Source organism: Dama dama, chromosome 23 (assembly GCF_033118175.1).
Source record: "Dama dama isolate Ldn47 chromosome 23, ASM3311817v1, whole genome shotgun sequence".
NCBI classification, from domain to species: Eukaryota; Metazoa; Chordata; class Mammalia; order Artiodactyla; family Cervidae; genus Dama; species Dama dama.
Window position 1 is genome coordinate 13,653,948 of NC_083703.1, and position 12,934 is coordinate 13,666,881.

The window sequence follows — 12,934 nt, forward strand, 5'->3', positions numbered from 1 at the left end:
TTCTTTCCTGTGGATGATGGTTTGGAGATGTTCTAAGGGTGTACCAGGATAATATACTTTCTGGAGTTACTCTGTAACATTCCTGCATTGATGCCTTTGCCAGCGTAAAAGAATATCCAATCTATCAATGTCTAAAAACCACTTAAAATAAATGGCCCCTTGTGTTTTGAAGTCATATGGGAAAACCCCAGGTTTCAAGTAACCATTAATAAATAATTACCCCTTTGTTAATGTATCCTGCTGATTCCACAATAAGACAGGGTTGATGGACGACATACCTCTGCTATGGACACGTTCATTAACGTGTGCTTGTCTTGTATTCCCTACAGGCGTAAGCTTCCAGAGGGCACACAAGAAATGTGTCGTATCAACATCATATAAGGAATCTGGTGGGGCTTCCCTGGTTGCTCGGTGGTAAAGGATGCAGGAGACATATTTTTGATCCCTGATATGGGGTCCCACATGCTGCTGAGCAATTAAGTCTGTGGACCACAACTACTGAGCCCATGCCCAGAGCCCAGGAGCCACAACTACTGAGCTCCAGAGCTGGAAACCACAACTACTGAGCCCTTGTACTGAAGCTACTAAAGCCAGTTCGCCCTAGAGCCGGGCTTTGCAACAAGAGAAGCCACCTCAACTGGAGAGGTTGAGAGCCCTGCTCTGCTCAACTAGAGAAAAGCCTGCAGAGTAACAAAGACCCAGAACAGCCAAAAATAAATAAAATTAAAACAAAGAATTTGGTGGATTTAAAAAAAATTTACAGAAGCAAAGCTTTCCCCCATAAACTTTAGCCCGGAGCTTGGTCTGTAGGTGGCCAATAAATCCTCGCTGAGCAACTCAGGATTTGGGGCTGGTGATGTGGGAGATCCCATTCGACACAGGTTACTGGGAGACCACAACAAACTGCGCAAGAGGAGGAGCTTCCCGGTGACGCGGATTGCACGTGTGGCCCAAGATACTCAGGGGCTGTGGATGAGGCTTTCAGTCGTCAGTAAACAAAAAACAGGCAGCCACATCCTCAGAACAGTGCTTGGCTCCTCTTCACAGGCACCCGCTGGATGCTGAAGACATGTCAAGCCACCCAGGTGAAGGCCACCAGGAACATACCTGTGCTTAGATGAGGGGGGTTAATTACCAGCTTCAGGGAGAGAGACAACATGGTGGAGAGCCGGGTGTCCCAGTACAAGAGGGTGTTAGAAAGAGCCTACTGTGAGATTTGGGCTCCTGTTAGGTGATCGAGGGGAGGGTCTGTAGGAACCAGGTTCCTTCTTGTTGCTGTTGGTCAGCTGCTCAGTTGTGTCTGACCCTTTGCAACCCCACAGACTTTAGCACACCAGGCTTCCCTGCTGTTCACTGTTTGACTTTGCTCAAACTCATGTCCACTGAGCTGATGATACCATCCGACCATCCCATCCTCTGCTGTCCCCTTCTCCTCCTGCCCTCAATCTTTCCCAGCACCAAGTTTGCTCTAGCCTGGGTATTGCTGTGAGGCAGGGACGCTTCTAGGAGTGGGAATCTCAATACACCTTACCTCCAGGGAGAGCAGCTTAAAAAGCCAGGAAAAGCTGGAACTGCTCATGATGTACCAGTGACTTATTTGGAAGAACTGTGGGATTGGTGTGTCCTATGTGACCTAAAGTGGGTGGATGATCAGAAATGGTTTATGACCAACGGGAGGATGCATGGCTGGGCTGGAAGCATTAGGTCAGCTCATGATGAAGCCTGAGGCCAAGATGTAAGATCATCACTAGTTCCCAGTCGCAGTGGGGGTGGGGGTTGCTTGCTTTCTCAGACGTCATCGAAGAAGTCAAGAAAGGAGCTGGAGACTCCTGGTGCCCCATTTTCCCACTCTGTCACTCGGGCTGAGGAAGTGACTTAAGCCAGACAGCCCCAAACCCTGAGTCCCATTAGTATTCCCTCCTCTCTTCCACCTGTAAGATGGATGGACCCTCGGGTCAAGACTGTTTGTTCCTTTGCACACTGAAACACTCATCTCCTAGGACTGTCCTTTGTTAGAAGAGAAAAGGTCACTTCTCTAAATGGGTTTACATGAGCTGGCAATAAGAGGACTTTAAGATGTAGGCAAGTAGGTGTATGTATTTTAAAAGTGAATCACACTTATGCCAGTTCACAGAGACAAAAAGCCTTTTTTCCTTACAGCCACCCATCTATGTATCTTAAATTACTGGATGCCAAACGGGGTCATATAGCATTTCACTCTACAGCTCCTTTTCAACTCTAATGTTGAGTGACATGTAAAGAAATTCTGAATGGGAATATATTTGGTGAAAAGGGTTCAAGTATTTTAAATATTGGACTATCTAAATACAGCAAACATCTGTAAATGTGGAGCATATAACAGGCACAGAGCAAAAAAATGTGTCCATTGCTTCAGTTAGTCAACATGTTTTATCCTCTTAGATCAATTACAAGGAAGGAGAGACTCAATTATTCAAAACTCTTTTAATCTGATTGTAGAAGTAAGCCATTCCCACTGTAAAAATGTTTGGAATAAGAAAAAGGAAAGAGAAATAAATAAAAATCACCACCTGGAGACAACCACAGTTTATGATCTGGGTCTTTCATTCATTCAGCAAATACTTAGCAATACCATGTAGTAGATACAGGACTAGGCTGGAAAGACACAGACGAATAAAACCATCCCTGGCCTCAAGAATCTCATAGCTCCGTGGGCAAGACAAGTTGAATAAGTAGGGAATTACAATGTAGTTGGTGAGTACCATGGCAAATGTTGTCATATGGCATTATGGGAACAAGGAGGACACAACTCCTCCCCACCACATAGATGGGGTGTGGGACAGGGTGGGGTAGAAAGGAAGCCCTCTTCAAGAGGGAGTTCTTTTTGAACAATCTAGAAATAAAGATAGAAAGAAAGAGAGAGTACACGATCTCTCCTTCCAAGAGTAACCAGGTGCAGGCGTTTTAGGGTGGCTCTGATTCCATTTCACAGATGTCCAGTTACTGGCTCTGACAAATTTGCAGGGTCTCTCTGTTGATCAGAATTAGGGATTTCCCAGGAGCACTGTTTCTAAGACCCGTGTCCTTATATACTAAGCCGGTAAGTTGAAGGTGTATAATCATAATGGTTCATGCTGAGCTATTCAGGAAGAATATTAGGGATCTGGATATGATAAACAAGGGCCTTATGATTCTGAATTTATTATGTTTTTTTTTCTAATAGAGCAGTTTGTTGAGTTGCTGGGCTGGGAGAGGAAGGGGAGACAGAAATAGCATGCACACGCTAACACACACACATACACACAGACATGTGACTTCAGAAGAATCCCACCCTCTTGTGTCTTAGGTCCCTTCTGCCCATCGCCCTCTTGCCCTTTTTCTAATTTTGCCTTTATAATTGCCACTGTTCATAAGGGTCCCTTCGAGGAGCCAGTCCCCAGCAGATGCCCTTTGCAGGTAGGTATTCATCGAGCTCCATTTGTCAAGGTGGAGGCAACCTCAGGGAGGCAGTGATTACAAGAGAAACCTGCAGAAAACAAGAGTGCATCTTTCCAGTCATTCAGAAAATGTGATAAGGGAAAGAAATTTCAGCAAAACCAACCATCTCAAAGTGTATTCAAACATAGCTCCCTGAAGGCCACTTGTTCTGAGTCCCAGCTAATTAGTATATGGGAGCAGTTTTACTTAAGAGAGATTTCTAATGAAAAAATAAAAATAAAACTGAGTTAAATGCCCACATGGATGATCCGGGGCAACCCAGAAGAATGCATCTCTCATCTCTATCAAATATAGGAAGCTGGCAGAAATTCTCCCACTCAGCTCTGTGAGGATGGTGTGGGTTGCTTGCAGCAACTTCAGCTATGCCAATGTTAGACTCAGGTTTCTGGGAACTGAACTGATTACAGGTAGACTAGATGCTCAGTGACAACTCGGAAACCCCCCCATCTCCATTCTGCAATTTCCTATCTTAAGGCTGATGACTTGAAGACAGGACAAAAGGAAGCCAACAGTGCCTGAGACAGAGGGAAGTAGTCAAGAGTGAGCAGTGGTCCAGGCAGCAGAACTTGTCCTGAGATACTTGGTCAAAGGAGGCAGGGGCTGTCCATCTGTGGTTCCCAAACGGTGGTCCCTGGAACAACAGCTGCCATCACTTGAGAATCTAGAGCCCCAGAAATCCTGAGTCAGTGAGGAAGGCCCTGGCCTCGGGAAGCTGCATTCTAAAGAGCTCCCTCTATGATTCTGATGGTTTTTCTGGTTTGGGTACCACTGAGATCTTTGGAAGACTTTGAAAGATGCTCAAAAGAAGCCCTTCCTCATCCAACCTTGCTTCCCGTACACCTGAAATTTTGCCACCATGACATATCCCACATAGACATCTGTTTGTTCTTGCCATCCTTCATGAAAATGCAAAGTCCCTTGTATATGTATGGCTGAGTCCCTTCTCTGTTCACCGGAAACCAACACAACATCGTTAATTGGCTATATCCCAAAATGAAATAAAAGTTTAAAGTCTGAAACAGTTTCAAAGTCCTTCATGATGGATGGATTGGTCCTTTGGTCACTGGTCCTGGGAGAAGCGTGGGAGTCACCTGGGGCAGAGTCACCTCCAGCAGCACTCATGCTAAGTCAGAAGACCCCTGCCCATTCACATGCACCTGAGAACAAATACCTGGTGTTTGAAGCCATTGAGTTTTGGGGTGCTTTGTTATGCTGCATCTTCATGGCAATCACTAGCTGATGCAAATGTGTTTGAATTATGGGATATGGGCTCCACGCAACTCCTGCCACTTGCTGGCTTTGGCCATTGTTGAAGCTTTCTAAGCCACAATGTCACAAAGATAAAAAAAGAAAAAATAGAGGTTCAAACCCATAAGAAGTGACTGTGTTTCTGTGGACTGAATAAAGGAGATCATGCTGGTAAAATGCTCAGTCTAGCCCCTGGCTTGAGACTTATTGTGTTAGCTATTGTCAAGGCAGCGCACACCTACTGCAGAGTCTCTGTATCAGATGCTGACACAGAGTGGCAGGTGTATGTCTGCTGACTGGTTCTGCGATGCTCAGTCTTACAAGTTATCCCGGCGGAGAGCTCACGGATGTACTTGCTCAGGAGGATCGACTTCCACGTGCAAAACATCTTAGCCAGAGAGTGCGTGTGTGAGTGTGTGTGTATGTGCACACACATAAGCACACCTCTGCGTGTGCTCATTCTGGCTGGAATGTGAACAGAGAAGCGAATATTTCTGCTTCTCCGAGATTCCGCATGACGTCTTCATCAAGTTCCCATTCTTGCTGGAATTTGGACACCACGTTTCTTAGAGCTCCTGATGCTTAAAAGAGGAGAAGGTATTGCAAGACTCTGACACATGCTCCAGCCTTTATTCAGTTGATCAACACGCCTTTTCTGAGCTCCTCTGCTTGGAGAACGATGGTTACAGTCTTCCCTGTCCGAGGGTGGCGGAGGCTCCAGGACCCCGTCACCCCTCTGTGGGGTATCGGGCAGTCTCTTTGTGAACAAATGAGTGATGGCAGTGTTTCTGGGGCTGAGCCGTGTCCTCGTTTATGTGGGCCCCTCCCTCAGGGAGCCGCATCGCTGCCTGCCAACCTGCAAGCCGCTACAAAGCAAGCCCCACTGAGGCAGAGGGAGGAGCCACTGGCATTTACTGAGGCTTATAAAACTGTCAGCAAATCCAGTCTGGGTGATCCAACTCCCGGCCATGGTTTTACGGTGCTGAAGTCAGCATCTTGATTCAGCTGCAGATCTCAGAGGTTTGGCAAGGAGTGAGGTGGGGGCCCAGGAAAGCTGTCAGGACCAGGATATAAACCCTGGGGAGGAGAGACACCATCCCAAGCTTCCACATCTGCACAGGGAACTATTTTAATTTTTCTACACAATTTCTAGATCTGGCATTGATTATATCATATATATAATCGATCCTTAGCAATTGTTAGCCAAGCGACTAAGGTATTTACTAACAGAAATCTGATTGACTTTGAGACACTTCCCCTTTCTCCCTCCTTCCCTCTGAAAGTTGCCATTTCTCATTTTAATTTCTTCACTCTCTCTCTCTCTCTCAATACCCCCCCCCCCCCAAATTCTTCTAACCAGATCAGACATTTGACTTTGAAATTGAAGAGTTGCTTTGTATTTTTGGTCAATCCTAAGACACAGCAGCTGGTATGCATTCCATCACGATGGCACTAAGTCCAGCCGTCTCAAGGTGCAGGAGGAAAACCCCAAAGGGAACTTAGGAAGGAGCTGGTCAGCGCTCCGAGGCGCCGAGTGCCTGCTCCTGCCGGAGCACGTGAATATGTCTGTGTGGAGGATCCTAAGTCAGATATGGGGCTGCACGCTGCCAACCCAGGGCGCTCAAACAGCACAGCCTTGCCTATGCAACAGGAGTATATAGGCAGCTTCTGCAGGAACATCGACATTTTGTCCCCAGAATTAATTCAAACCAATACTCTGCAACCCATTTGTTGGAATTGGGTCTTGCCATGGTTTTGCTTTTGGTTCCTCTTGCTTTGGCTTCTGCTTTGGATGGAATTGTATCCCACCGAACATCATATTGAAGCCCCAACCTCGGTGTAACGGGATTTGGAGAGGTAATCTGGGTTAGATGAGGTCATGAGAAATTTGCTTCTGTGTCCTGATGGGAATAAAAAGAGCTCTGGACTAGAGCGAAGCTCCCTTATTGATGCACTTTCAGTTTTCTTCAATTCCTGGCCACTTACAACAAAGTGGCTGTAAATACCCTTCTTCTAATCTGCTTACATCCTGAGATTATATTAGTTACATAATTTTAATTTCAGGGAAGCTAAATGATTTTAGGATAGCATTTTCTTCTTGCTGGAGATTTCTCTCATGTTTGGGCAGGGTTAACTGGGCAGGTCACAGGTGATGTATATTTACAATGGTCAATATGGCTATAAAATGTAGAAAAATGGAATTCCTTGGTAATGGCCATGTGCAGCTTGTCCATGAAAGCCTGTGTGTTCTCCTCCTGAATGTGGGAAAGGCTGTCGTTGTCCTTCTCATAGACACCTTTCCTGGCTTCCATCACTGACCCTCCTGCAGGGATCCTGCAGAGTCAGGTGAGTTAGCAGCATCGCTGGGGTATGTGACAGACAATAGCTGCTAACTAGTCCACTGTCTGGCTGGCTGATTTTGAGATGTGTGACCCAGAGCAAGGGTCCCTGGGTCCTGGACTCCAATCTCCAACTCTAACAGGGGGAAAAGAGAGAGCAAAAAGAGCCTGGCAGAGACAGGGAAATAGGCAGACAGGGACAGAGAGGAAGACAGAGACTGAGTTTTGGCTCTTTATCTCATCTGTGTAGGCTGCAGGCTGCTTCTAGCTTCCGAGCTCAGAAGACATCTCAGAGGTGGAGGATCTGAGCGGTGGTGCTAGCTCTTGACTCAGGCTACATACCATCCATGGTGGGTGACTTCACCCTAAGCCCCCACATTATTTTGTAGCTTCTCTGATTTAAAGACAGGACAAAAAGATAGCCAAACAAACAGAACAACACAAAAAGAAAAACTCATGGAGTGAGTTGCCCGATGACACCAAACTGATGATCAGAGTTTACTGTCAAATTAGTGCAGGTTTGCCAGGAAAAGCAGGATGGGGAAAATTATGCTTTTGGTAGTTGCTAACATGCCTCCCAGATTCACTGGTCCAGAGGGAAGCAGCTTGCCCCTCACTTCTCCCATGACTCCAGACACGGGATGTATGTGTATGTGTGCATGCACACACATGCAAATGAGTGTTTGTGGTGTGCAGGAAGGAGAGGGGGCTTAGTTAAATGTGTGTAGTGCTCGGTTCGTGGACTTGTCTCAATGAATCGAAGGAATATTAACAGAGAGAGAGGTGTTGACCCAAATCCCTGGAGCTCAGAGGAGCCGGACAAACAGATTACTGACCGTCTCTGGACTTGCAGCAGCCCTCTAATTGGCCCTGTTTGCCTTGCCTCGACAGGCGCTGCTTCCTCTGCCCGCTCTTGGAAGGAGGGGAGGGACCAGTTTGGTTTTTTTCACCAGCACAAATCTCTGTGCAAGCCCCATAAAAGAGGAATGGAGAAGCAGTGATAAAATCTCCCTTCAACTCACACACTCATTTCTTTTAAGCCTGTTTCACTTCTTGGAAAAGTTGCAGGGAGCTGAACGCAGGGGCAGGGGCAGGAGGGTGTCCAGGAGTGGCCGGCCCCTGCCTGGGGCTCTAGATTCTGCACGTGGGACACAGGGGCCCCGAGTCCCTGCAGACGAGCTCTTGTGGCGTGCGCATCCCCCATCCCCGGCCCTTCATTCTCACCCTGAAAACTGAGACCCGTTGCAATTGCTTAGAAAGAGGCCTCTAACAGTCCTTTTAAATCTCTTACCCAGAGTTTTAAAAGCCCCCAGCCTCACATGAATCCTTCACGCATTTAGCCACCCCTCCCAGACCTGGTCCATCTCCCCTGGTGAACCCCGGGCTCATGTACATCTGGTGTCCGGAAAGCCTAGGGCTGAGCCGGCAGCCTGGGTTTCTGGGCCTGATGTTGCCACCCGCGAGCTTTGGGAGTCTGAGAAAATCATGTGGCCTCTTTGAGACTCAGTCTTTCCACCTCAAAAATAAAGGATTTAGAGAGAATGTCGTAGAAGGTCATTTTCAGCTCGAACGCTCCATTTTCCTTTCCTTCTGGAGCCCAACCAGGTGTTCGGAAAGTCGTGGGAAACACAGATGTCTTAAGATCCCTGGAGACAGGGCACTTGGTCGCAGCTGGGGCCTCAAGGCTGGTGGCCATGAAGTGTCTGTGACAGCGGCAGACACAGCCTCCGCTGAAAGGGCTCATATCGCCAAAGAAGTGGTGTCTCCCTTAGGCTGAAGGTCCAGGATAGGGTGGCTGAAGAATGAAAACAAATGAAAAATAACGCTGAAATCCTCATCCTACCTTGAAATGGACTGGAAAGGGATGAAGACCCATGTCCATTCACCTCTCCCAAATGCAGCACCGTGGGCTCTGTCTCCCAAACAGGTGTTACTATGCTGGATTTTTAAAATCAGAGTAAATGGGTAATTAAGAGATGAGTTAACAAGTGCTTCCTCAGTAATTTGTGTTCCTGCACTTGAGTCAATAAATGTATGTGATGTGAGACTGCGGCTAACAGGTCAGGGTTTCTTGTTTTAATTAATCTTTGAGAGGTGCGTTTTAAGTGTATGTGAGAGATTGTTAGGTATTTGTGCATTTATATTTATAAACACAGTCTTCTTTCCTTCCCTCCCTCAGTCTCATCTTCCTTCCTTCCTTCTTTCCTGCTCTCCTTCCTTCCCCTCTTCCTTCTTCCCTCTGTTCTCCTTCTTCTACTGAAAATCAAATCATTGCACAAAACCTAATTGATGTCTCTGTCAGCAGCTTTTTGGAAATCTCCTCTCTGGGCATATGAAATCAATGGAAGGAGTGAGTCCCAGCCCCAAGAGACCCTGACCGAGGACCTGTGGACGTGACGCTTCTGCCAATCCCAGGGTCGGCTTTCAGCCACCCTGCCAGGCTGTTCACAAAGCACCTCTATGCAGCAGATGTGGGCCGCCTGCTGCGACTCTCACCCCTCTGCACAGTCAGTAACACAAAAGTGACACCATGAGAAAGGTGAGGAAGAAGGGACCTCTCTGTGGAGGGTCTTCCGAGAGGGAAAATGTAATGTTATTCTCTGCATCTCTTCCCAGTGTCTTGGGTTTCTATAGTTCTGATTCTTTCTTTTCACAGAGCTGACTGTCTAATCCTGAAGGCTGGGGAGAAGGAGAGTTTTCTGTAACACAGTCGAGTTCCTAATTTTTGAATGAAAAAGATCACACACTCTTCCTTTTTGTGTTTTGAACAGCTGTGTCCATCAGGGATCTCCAGAGAACCAGAAGCAGTAGGAGAGACATACCCTGGTATATATTCCTTATAATAAATCATATATATACACATGTATGATTTATTATAAGGAATAATAGTAATAGTGTTAGTTGCTCAGTTGTATCTGACTCTTTGCCACCCCATAGACTGTAGCTCACCAGGCTCCTCTGTCCACGGAATTTTCCAGGCAAGAATGCTGGAGAGGGTAGTCATTCCCTTCTCCAGGGAATCTTACCCACCCAGGGATCAACCCAGGTCTCCTGCTTTGCAGGCAGATTCTTTACTGTCTGAGCCACCAGAGAAGCCCAAATATGGGCAGTGACAAGCCCCAAGCTCTACAGTCAGCAAACTCAGAACTGACGGTACAGCTCCAGTCAAGAGACTAACAAGCAGGAGACCCAAGAAGGGCCAGGGTTTCAGTCTGAGTCTGAACCCAGGTAAATGCTGACCCTCCAGTAAAAGACCCTCAGGCAGAGAGAGAATTCTTTCCTGCCAGCCCTTTCTCCAGGTCAGGTCTTCATCTGATTGGATGAGGCCCACCCACAGTGGGGAGAGCAATCTGCTTCACTTTGTCTAGTGACGTTCACGTCACCCGGAAACTCTTTCCCAGACACTCTCAGGGTAACAATTGACTGGATATCTGGGCCCCTGTTGGCCAGCCAAGTTGCACATGCAATTTATCCTCACAGCATCCACCTGTCAGTCAATGAACAGAGGCTGAGAACATATCTTCTTTTTCTCATCATTTTAGTGAATGGTCTTGGATGTGTTGGGGCCTAGGGTTGGATACATGCAAGTGTGCTTAGTCACTCAGTTGTGTCCGACTCTTTGTGACCCTATGGACTGTAGCCCAACAGGTTCCTCTGTCCATGGGATTCTTCAGGCAAGAATACTGGAGTGGGTTGCCATGCCCTCCTCCAGAGAATCTTCCTGACCCAGAGATTGAACCCATATCTCCTTCATCTCCTGCATTGCAGGCAGATTCTTTACCTGCTGAGCCATCTGTTTGGATAAGGGGTATTGAAATATTCATAAACTCTGAGTCACCACCTTCCACAGAACTGTGGGAGTTGCTGAGACGATGTCTAGGTTACTGGGATTATTAGGGTGGGAGATGCAGGAGGAGGCCCTGGGCAAAGCTCTATAAAGATTCTTCAGTCCATCTGCTGTTTTTCACTGTGTCCAAACCTACCCTGGGCCAACCCACAGCCCTCCTCTACTCCCCTGACCAGTGGTTGCCTTCAGTCCCACCTCTAGACCTCTTCCTGCTCTTAGCTGGGGTCCACTCAGCCCCCAGGGGTCAGCCAGTCACTCGCTCATTGGACCATAAATACCCTTAGAAACCTGACTGCCCCAGAAATATTGCATCTCAAAGACTGATTCATAAAAAAAAAAGTTTTGCTTTTTTAAAAATTTTTGGCTATGCTGGGTCTTAGTTGCTGCATTTCTCTAGTTGTGGTGAAAGGATGGCTATTCTCTAGTTGTGGTGAAAGGATGGCTATTCTCTAGTTGTGGTGCAGGGGCTTTGAATCGCAGTGGCTTCTCTTATTGCAGTTCACAGGCTCACTAGCTGTGGTGCATGGGCTTAGCTGCTCCACAGCATGTGGGATCTTCCCAAATCAGGGATCAAACCTATGTCCGCTGCATTGGCAGCTGATTCTTTACCGCTGAGTAACCAGGGAAGCCCTTCATTTTTTAAAAGATTTTTTTCCAGCTTTATTGGCGTAAAATAGACAGATAAAAATTGTGTATGTTTAAGGGGTACCATGTGATGATTTGACATACATGTACATTGAGAGGTGAGCATCACAAACAAGCTCATAGAGATGCCCATTATGTCCCAGTGTTAACGTTCTCTGTGCGTGTAGTGGCCAATTTTAAGATCTACCCTCTTGGCGGAGTTCAAGTAGACACCATGCTGTATATTAGATCTCTAGAATCTACTCATCCTGTGACATTGAAATATTGTATCCTTTGACCAAACCCTTCCCATTTCTCCCACCCTAAAGGATTGCCCCTTGAATGCCCAAAGTCTTGCATTTCAAAGGAGAGACTACCTAAAATGGAAAGACTATCCACTAAATTCTAATCTGAGGGTTGGATGCCAAGTGTAGCGCTAAATTTTCTATTTCAAATTCTGTGCTCACCAAAACCTTTGGCAGTGGCTAATTCGAACCAAATAAGTGTGTCTGTGTGTGTGTGTGTGTGTGTGCACATGCATGCGTGTAAATGAATATATACTTACAGGAGGAGGCCCTGGGCAAAGCTCTATAAAGATTCTTCAGTCCATCTGCTGTTTTTCACTGTGTTCGGTAAAATATCCGAAGTTTTAATTGATTCTTATAGTTTCTTCAAGTCATTTCTCATCTTTATTTACAAATTCAGTTGTCTCCCTTATTTATTTTAGTCATTAAAATTAAGTTTACTGTGGCACTATGACCCACATTTGGGAACATATATCATGATTAAACATCTCCCCCTTTCATCAGGTTTAACTTTCTATATCACACCAAAACAAAGCTGTCATTATTAGCCTGTGCCAAATTGGCTTTACCTCACTGATGATCAAAAAGAAGAAAGAACAAAATGTGGTGATTTTTAAATCATGTTCTATTATTATTATACCTACTATTATTACTGTTACTATTAACTTTGAAAACACATCTAAAGCGTGGCAAGCACTCAGAAGTGAACAGGTAATGGAATTTCTCATGGTTCCAAAGAGGCACCTGGGCTGAGCATCTTAAACTGTGCTCAGCGGGGATGGGAGGGTGGGCCCAATGTCATGCTTTCCCAGGGTAGGGAGGACAGAAGTCTGCCTCTGATGTCTGAGCCACGTGGCGTGAACAACCCCCAATGTTATTTTTATATTATTAGACACCATTATGAGAAGCCATAAAGAGGGGAAAAGAATACACACTTCTGTATTCAAATGGAAATAAGTGCCTCATTAGTAATAAAAGCTCCAGGTTATGTTACCCGGTAACCTTTTGTTCAAACACACAGTCTGGAATTTGCATAAGTAGTCAGCTGTGTATATCTCAGGGCTATTGAAGTGATGTGACTCACCAATCTAGGC